The following is a 7,375-nucleotide window of genomic DNA, read 5'->3' as shown; positions in this document are numbered from 1 at the left end:
AAATCCAATTAAATGAAGCAATAAAGTCAGGGAAGTTGTGTTTGAAGAAAATCTGCGACGTTTATCGCTAGCTTCACATCCCTAGCAAGTCGACATTTCAGGAAGGACGTTACAGTTCTGTTCAGCTTACTTGAGAGAGTGTATTGAAGTCGAGGCTAGAATGAGCACAAATCATGCATAAGTAAGTTGTTCATGCTGTCAGTCATTAGCTACACATTTGGTGTGCTGGAGATCAGGAAGTCTGCAGTGCCCTCCTTAAATTAGGGACCGCACTGGTTGTGACACAACTGTTTGCTGTGCACAACCTTCAGCACAGTATTGACCACAGACTGGTTTTGTGAATTAAATTAGTAGTCCTTGTTTATCAATGTTTATTTAGGGAAGATTGCAAACTGTGAGCAGATGCTGAAGTCCTTACTCGAGCCATTCTGCCACTTGCTTTAAGGAAAGCCAACCCCCTCTGTCCTGCAAGCTGACGCTTACTCTGTGTTGGACAAAACTAGAGTGAAGCTTTTTCTGTCACATCAGCATTTGTCCCTTCTCTTCCAGGACAGTGTTCAAAGTCTTGAGAGAGTCTGCCTGTGGTACTCACCCCTAAACATCTCCCTGTTAGCCCACCTTGAAGTCTGGTACTCACAACTGGACCCAGTATTCCCCTGGGGCTCTGCTGGTGCTGAAGAGCCTGGAGGGGTGACCTCATGGGCCTGTTGCAGACCATGTGCTCCTGTTTGTCTGTCCAGGTAGGACACTTGTCTGTCACTGTGACCTTCATGGAGAACCATTTCCTTGCTCTGCCTTTGTAAGGGACACCTTTGTCCTGCATTTTGAGGGAAGACATAACTGAAGCCAGTGCACTGTTTCTGCTGCTGTTCACAAAACAGAAGGGTGAAGTGGGCACAAGGAGCCTCAGGGCAGGATTCAAGTCTTGTTCCTTCATCACTGTGAGAATGAAATTACCAAATTATTACAAATCACAACATTAGCACAAGAGCTTCCGGTTTGATAATTTGGTTCCAAGAACCGGGCATCAGTTTTGATCAAGCAAGGAGCATTATCACATCTTGACAGAAAGAGTTTTTCACATGTAACCTCCCACCTGTGGGAAAACAAAATAAATTACTTTAAAGTTTAGGGCAGAAGTGCAACAAAGACTTAAAATAACTCCCAGTGAAAAGCGGGAGTCTGTATTTCTAGATACTGTTAAAAACATGGTTCAGATGTCCTCAGAAATTTTGTCAGGTCATCAGTGCAGTAACCCATGACTCATGAAATGAACTGTTTTAAATGCAGCAAGTTTTGATAGAAAATTCATTGACCGACTGTCCACAATCCATTAGCAATGAGCGATCTGTGCTTGGTTTTTGGTGAATAGTTCCTTTTGGCAACTCATGAGTTTTATTTCCTCTTAGTGTGGTGTGCAAGAAGGGATGTGTGCAACAGAGTGATACCACAGCTTCCTATGTTACTGGACAATTGCTAATGAAAAATTTGTGCTGTTAGATATGCCTTATTTGGTGGACTGAACTTGATAGTTTTCAGATCACATAAAGCTAAAGTACACTGACAGTGGTGATTGATACACACTTGCCAGTACAAATGTGTCAGTATATTCTGTTTTGTGAATACATTAAGCACTGTGAGTGCACTTAGCATAATGCACCTGCATTTTAACTGGATATCCTGTGGCTGGATTGATGTTTGCATCAATCCACCTTTATAGGACAGGAATTCCACCTTGATAGCGCAGATTCAACTTTGTTCTCAGTAAAGTCAGCAGGTTCAGTAGGAACTGAATTTGAATTAAGATCAAAAAGAAAAGTTTGATTTTGCTAGTCTGTCCTCTTCCTTCCTACTGTGTTTACCTTTTCCTTAGAGGTGGCATTCTGAAGCTATCAAAGCATCTCATTACACACAGCAATAGCTAAATGGAAGCATTTGATTTTAGAGAAATGTTGAGAGTGTTCTGGCATTATATCTATCAGCTTCTGCCTCTCTCCTATCTTTTATATTCTAATTGCTACCAATTACAGTGTGTAGCTTTTATCAGTTGTGGACCAACAGGAATTTTAGACTTTGGACTAATGTTCTCTGTGATATTATATCTAAACAACATTGTAGGTGCTGATGTGCTGACACATGGTCACTGTAAAACGAACTGGAACCACTCACTCCTGCCTTAGTAAAACTGAAATGAGAAACACAGATTGCCTAGATGAAAAGCTGTTTTTCACAGGATCAGTACCCTTACCTTCATTTGTGGGGTGAGGTGGCTTTTTGTAATGGACAAGGTGTAAGGAATACAGACTACTGTGCCCCTGAGTGGTTCCTCTCTCCTCTGCCTTCTTAACATATGGTCTTGATTTTGGTTTTCAGCAATGACACTTTATGATATCCTAAGTTAACCTGCAGGTTTGTACACTCACCTGCCTTCCTGAAAATCATGCAGCTTCAAAGCTTTCTCCTAAACCTTGCAAAACCACTTTGGTTTCCTGATGCTTCAAGCAACTGACAGCATCTTTACACAGCTCCTGATGTTGTCTTCAGATCTGGGGCTTGCCCCTGACCATGGGGCACTTTCCCCCTTGGTGATGCTGAGCATGCTTTGGTTCAGGGAACAGCCACCAGCCTGCACCTCCCTTGGAGCACAAAGGAGTGGTGCAGAGGCAACAGTTTCTCTCTTTTAAGTCCAAAATCCAGGGGGAGAAGCAGCCTGTCTTGGGACAGGAGGTTATGGAGGGATACAGATTAGTCATCCAAGGCAGTGGCCCCAGCCTTGGGCTGGTGAGGTGCAAACCTCTCCCTGCTCCAGGAGGTCACCAGGATATGGCCGCATGGCCGAGCCAGCTGCAGGAGGGGGGTGCAAGCCAGGCAGCAGCCTCCCGTTGTTTCTTCCCCTGTGAGACAGAGGTTCTGAGTGTGAGGCAGTGGGTGGGAATTCTCAGTGCTCTGAACTCATCGCCTTGATCTCCATTCCTGTTGGGCAATGGGGAATTAATCTGACCAGCTGCTGATCTGCCCTGTCTCATTCCTGCAGAGGAAGAACCAGCCAAGCCCAAACTGCTGATGCTGGGGATGAGACTGGCTACTGGTGCGTGTCTTTGGCACAGGAGCTGGTCCCGGGTGGCTCGGAGGTCGAGCAGGACTGGCTGTGCCTGCCTGCAGAGCAGCGGAGATGTCCATCCTCCTCGCCACCACACAGCTCTGCTCCCCACCTAGAGAGCTGACACAAGGATCTCACGAAAACCCCCTCTTGTAGGAGGGTTCCCAGCGTGGGGAAAAACGCTGTCGCAGGGGATGAGGGCAGCTGGTGAGCCAGGGAGCCAGCGCCCTGGCCCCAGCACCGGCGGGAGGGCTTTCATCCGAGAAAAGGCGGATGTCACGCATGCAGAAGAGTTAGTCATGTGGGAAAAAGGCTGCTCCTTGGGGGATTAAAAGGACTATTTGCCCAGCCCCCAGTTTGAAGCACAAGGAAGAGAGGGAGGATCTGAGGTTGGCCCCCAGTGATGCCCAGGTACGGCTGCGGCAGCACAGCCCCTCTCCAAGCACCGCTGCTGTATCAGGGCGATGTGGAGAGGGGCTGAAGCCACCCCAGGCCGTCCACTGCCTCCACAAAGCCACTTTACGGAGAGTCCTCAGAGCAAGGATTTGCCAGGTATTTAACTGATGTGAGCCGCTCTTTGGCAAGCAGCAGAGGAGTGGCAGAGAGTGGGGCAGCCGCAGCCCCGTGCAGACGGTGGGGTGGCTGTCTGTCCTGTGGCAGCTCATCCTCCCTGGGGATGCTCCAGGCCAGGCATCCCCGGCGCCGTGCAGCCACAGCCCTCTGCAAATCGGTCACTGAGTAATGCTTATGTCCGTCTTTTATGCACTGTGCAGAACGGCAAAGTGAAGCAGGGAGTTTAAGCAGTGCTCCTGCCTGGAAAAATGGCCTCATAATGGTATTTTAAGCAATTTTAAGGGTGTGTGGTGCCCAATATGCAACACAGTAGTTTCTTATTGAGGCATGCCCAAAATGCAATTCTCTGTTATTGCAGTCCTGGTTTCATAGCACAGCTCAGCCAACAACATGAGTGATGAGGCAGAAAACTGCTCTGACGGAGCCAGGGTACAGATGAGCATTGGTGGGCAGCTATTTAAACAGATGTCAGACAACTCGAACCCTGGGGACTACAGGACTGGGAGTATCAGGTAGGAGCTGGGAACCACAGCTCACGCTGCAGACCCAAGGGGAGGAGGGTGGGGACTGGCACAGTGGAGGAGAAGGAACCTGTGTTATTATGTTGGGTTACCCGCAGCCTTTGTACTGTAACAGTGGCAAACTGACATAGTTGTCTTTGCTCCGAGCCAAGCAGGCTGGCCACCGTCGCATGCAACAAAGTATTTGATTGAGACCAGATTTTAACTCCCAGTTGCTCTTCTCCTATCACCCAAATCCAATGGCTGGTGCCTTGCTGCCCTTGCTGGAGGTTTGGATTTCCCGAAAAGGCTTGAGGTCCTTCCCTTTCTCAGTTTGCTGTTTCCTTTTTGCTCTGGCACAAACTATCTCCGTGCCCTCACCAGCTTTCCAGACCAGCCTGAAGGTCCACCCCAAGGAATGCTACCATCTCAGCTGAGAATGGATGGCATCCTCTCCCTGTAGACCTGCTGTCAGTGTCTCAGGCTACACAAATCACTCCCAGCTCAGAGCCCGGACACCCTGCAGAAAGCCTGCTGTGGTGGCACGGCTGACACAAACAAGTCTGTATTCAGTCATCTCCCATGTGTCTGCTCAAATGGGAGCAAATCCATCCATGAAAGTATGATGTGCATGGAGCCCGGTGGCTCCCCACTGCTGTAGCACTGTTTTCCAAAACATGTTTGTGCTAATTCATCTCACAACTTCAAGGTTTTTCCCTTGTGTTAAGGCAGTGGCAAGAGAGATGCTGTGTAATTCTTGTATTATTCCTCAGGTATGAGTCAAGTATTGCATTTAGGTATGAAATAGGAAAAAACTTAGAAATAAGGCTGAAATATGCAGCACAATACAGTGTGACTCTCCCTGCTGCATTGTCAGCTCACCACAGTGCTTGCACACAGGCTTAAATGCAGGTGCAGATGCACTCCCTATACGAAATGAGGTGACAACCTTCTCTCCCCTCCAGGTATCGCCCAAGCATCCCACTGCTTGGGGCCCCCTGGGTCATGCAGACACCCTTGGGGGTTTCAGGGCTGTGCATGGGCAAGTGGCAGCCACGGGCTGAAGCGAGGAGTGCAGGTGACTTCCATACCACGGCAGGGAGACAACAGCTACCAGGGATGCCCCTGAGGAAGGCACCAGAGCACTGTAAAAGGGAAAAAAAATAACACCTGCACATAAAAAGGGAATTTTGGATCTGCCAGCCCTGTTTCAGTACCCTAAAAAGTACTGGGTCCAGTGATTGTTCTTAACTTACCAGCATAGAAGAGAAAATAAAAGAGTTAAAGCAAATAGTTAACATAGTCCCTGTTCTCTACTGTAGAAGTAATCATATCAAGGTAATAATAGACGTAATTCTCTGTTCTGACAGACAACAGATAAAACAACAACAGAAAAACCTTTCAACATCTCATCATGTGACAGTCTCACTGGCAAATTAAGGAATGATGACCTAGACAAGAATCACAAAAGGCACATAATTACTTAAAAAACAGGCTCCATGGTTCCCAGTCAAGAATAGGGGCTGTTTTAAGTGATAGCTCTCCTGGGCCTTGCTGTATCCCATATGATCTGAATGTGGGAAGAGAAAACCTATCTATTAACAGGTTTGTGGGCATTGCCACAACAGGAGTCCTTTGATTCCGAATTATCACAAAAAATTGGAAAAATGGTCTGAAATCAGTGTGATGGACTTCAGCCCAGACAAATTAAAAATACACTAATTAGTGCCACCCTAGAACCAGATGTACAGAGACAAAAAAGTGAATGGCTTAGCAAGTAGCAATGCTACTAGAAAGGTCACAACTGGGGTATGAGTCAATGTTAGCTAATGCCTCAGAAAGAAGGGGTGTATCAGCAAGGCACAGCATGTAAGATGCAGACGGCGAGTGTGCTACTGATCATTGATAAGGTGTTGGTTATGATCAGATGTGGAGACCATCACTGAGGAAGAACAAAATGTGGCAAGTCTGGATGGCATCAAGAAGAGTAAGATGCAATTTAGGAAACGTGACCTCTGGGGAAGGGTTGAGTGAATGTTGTTGTCTTTCCCTTGATAAAAAATAGATTGTTAGAGGATTGCACATGGATGACAGAGATCACTTGTCCCTGGTCCACAGGGCACAGGTATCAGAAGATATTGAAGCAAGGTGCTTCCTCAAGGTCCCGGGTTTCTAGCTCTGCTTGCTGGGAATGCCTGTTGCTGGTGGCCCTGCTGAGGCTGTGCTGTGTTCAGCCAGTCACAGATGGGAGGGCTGGAACTCCTTTCTTGGGGTTTGGCAATGAATGGCCTGATTGCTGCTGCTTCCATGTAGACAGACTCATCGTGGTTTTGAAGAAGCTGTGCCAGGAACTGGAAACCAATTTCATGGACTGGGTTGCAGAGTGGCATCTCAAAAAGTACCCAACAAGAAGCAAGCAAACAAACCCAAAACAAACAAACCTAGTGATCCTGACCAGAAATAGGCTAATTTAAAAAGTACTAAGGTATTGTCTGGTCAATAACACTCAACCCAAGCTACATTTCCAGAACTAATTAATGCATTTCAATTGATTTGCAGTAAGTGCTAGGTTCCTACCTAGATTAGCAAAGGTATTTAGATATTAAACTGGAGTAATTTTAGTAGTCTTAGTCACCTTAGTACTTAAATCCAGTTGATTTATAGTTCAGATTAGGTCTCTGTTCAAGGTGCTGTGATCACACAAAATCTCTTGCTACTTTTTGATAGTTCACTGAACATGTTTAAAAATCTGTTTTTATATGCTCCAGTTGCTTTGAAGATTAGTTATAGTCTCCAAATCACTTGGGCTTTGCAAAGCCGTTTAAAACATGGGCCTAAACACTCAGCCAGGTACCCTGTGTCAGGCTATCTGTAGTTTCTTCCTGCTTGGGAGTTAAGGTTCATGGCTTGGTGTTTCAGTGAAGTTTCTAAATATTTTTACAGTTTATCACCAACCTGTTAAAGGATTCACAGATTCCGAGCTACCAAAGACATGAGCAGGCTATAGATAAAGTGACCAGCTGTATCATTGACAGCACATTTGGGAAACATTAACCAAAAGTAAAAGCCTTTTATAAGAAGGCCATAAAATGGAAGGAGTAATTATGTTTTTCCAAAGTTAATCATTGACTTTTGTTTATTTGGCTTTTTATATAAAACTTTTTCCTTTCTCTCCTACGATGGATAAAACCTATAAAAGGCT

General features: G+C 46.1%; 1 protein-coding gene across 1 annotated transcript in view; it reads left to right on the top strand.

Moving 5' to 3' along the window:
• The first annotated feature begins 3,542 nt into the window (after positions 1–3,542).
• Positions 3,543–7,375, top strand: part of ACE2 (angiotensin converting enzyme 2) — a 29,161-nt gene continuing 25,328 nt past the window's right edge. The window contains exon 1 of the mRNA XM_042788706.1: positions 3,543–3,652. The gene's annotated coding sequence lies outside the window, so the exon portion shown is untranslated. The remainder of the gene's footprint in view (positions 3,653–7,375) is intronic.

The sequence above is a fragment of the Tyto alba genome, unplaced genomic scaffold, assembly GCF_018691265.1.
Source record: "Tyto alba isolate M040663 unplaced genomic scaffold, T.alba_DEE_v4.0 Super-Scaffold_14, whole genome shotgun sequence".
Taxonomy (NCBI): domain Eukaryota; kingdom Metazoa; phylum Chordata; class Aves; order Strigiformes; family Tytonidae; genus Tyto; species Tyto alba.
This window is presented reverse-complemented; position numbering and strand designations above follow the sequence as displayed.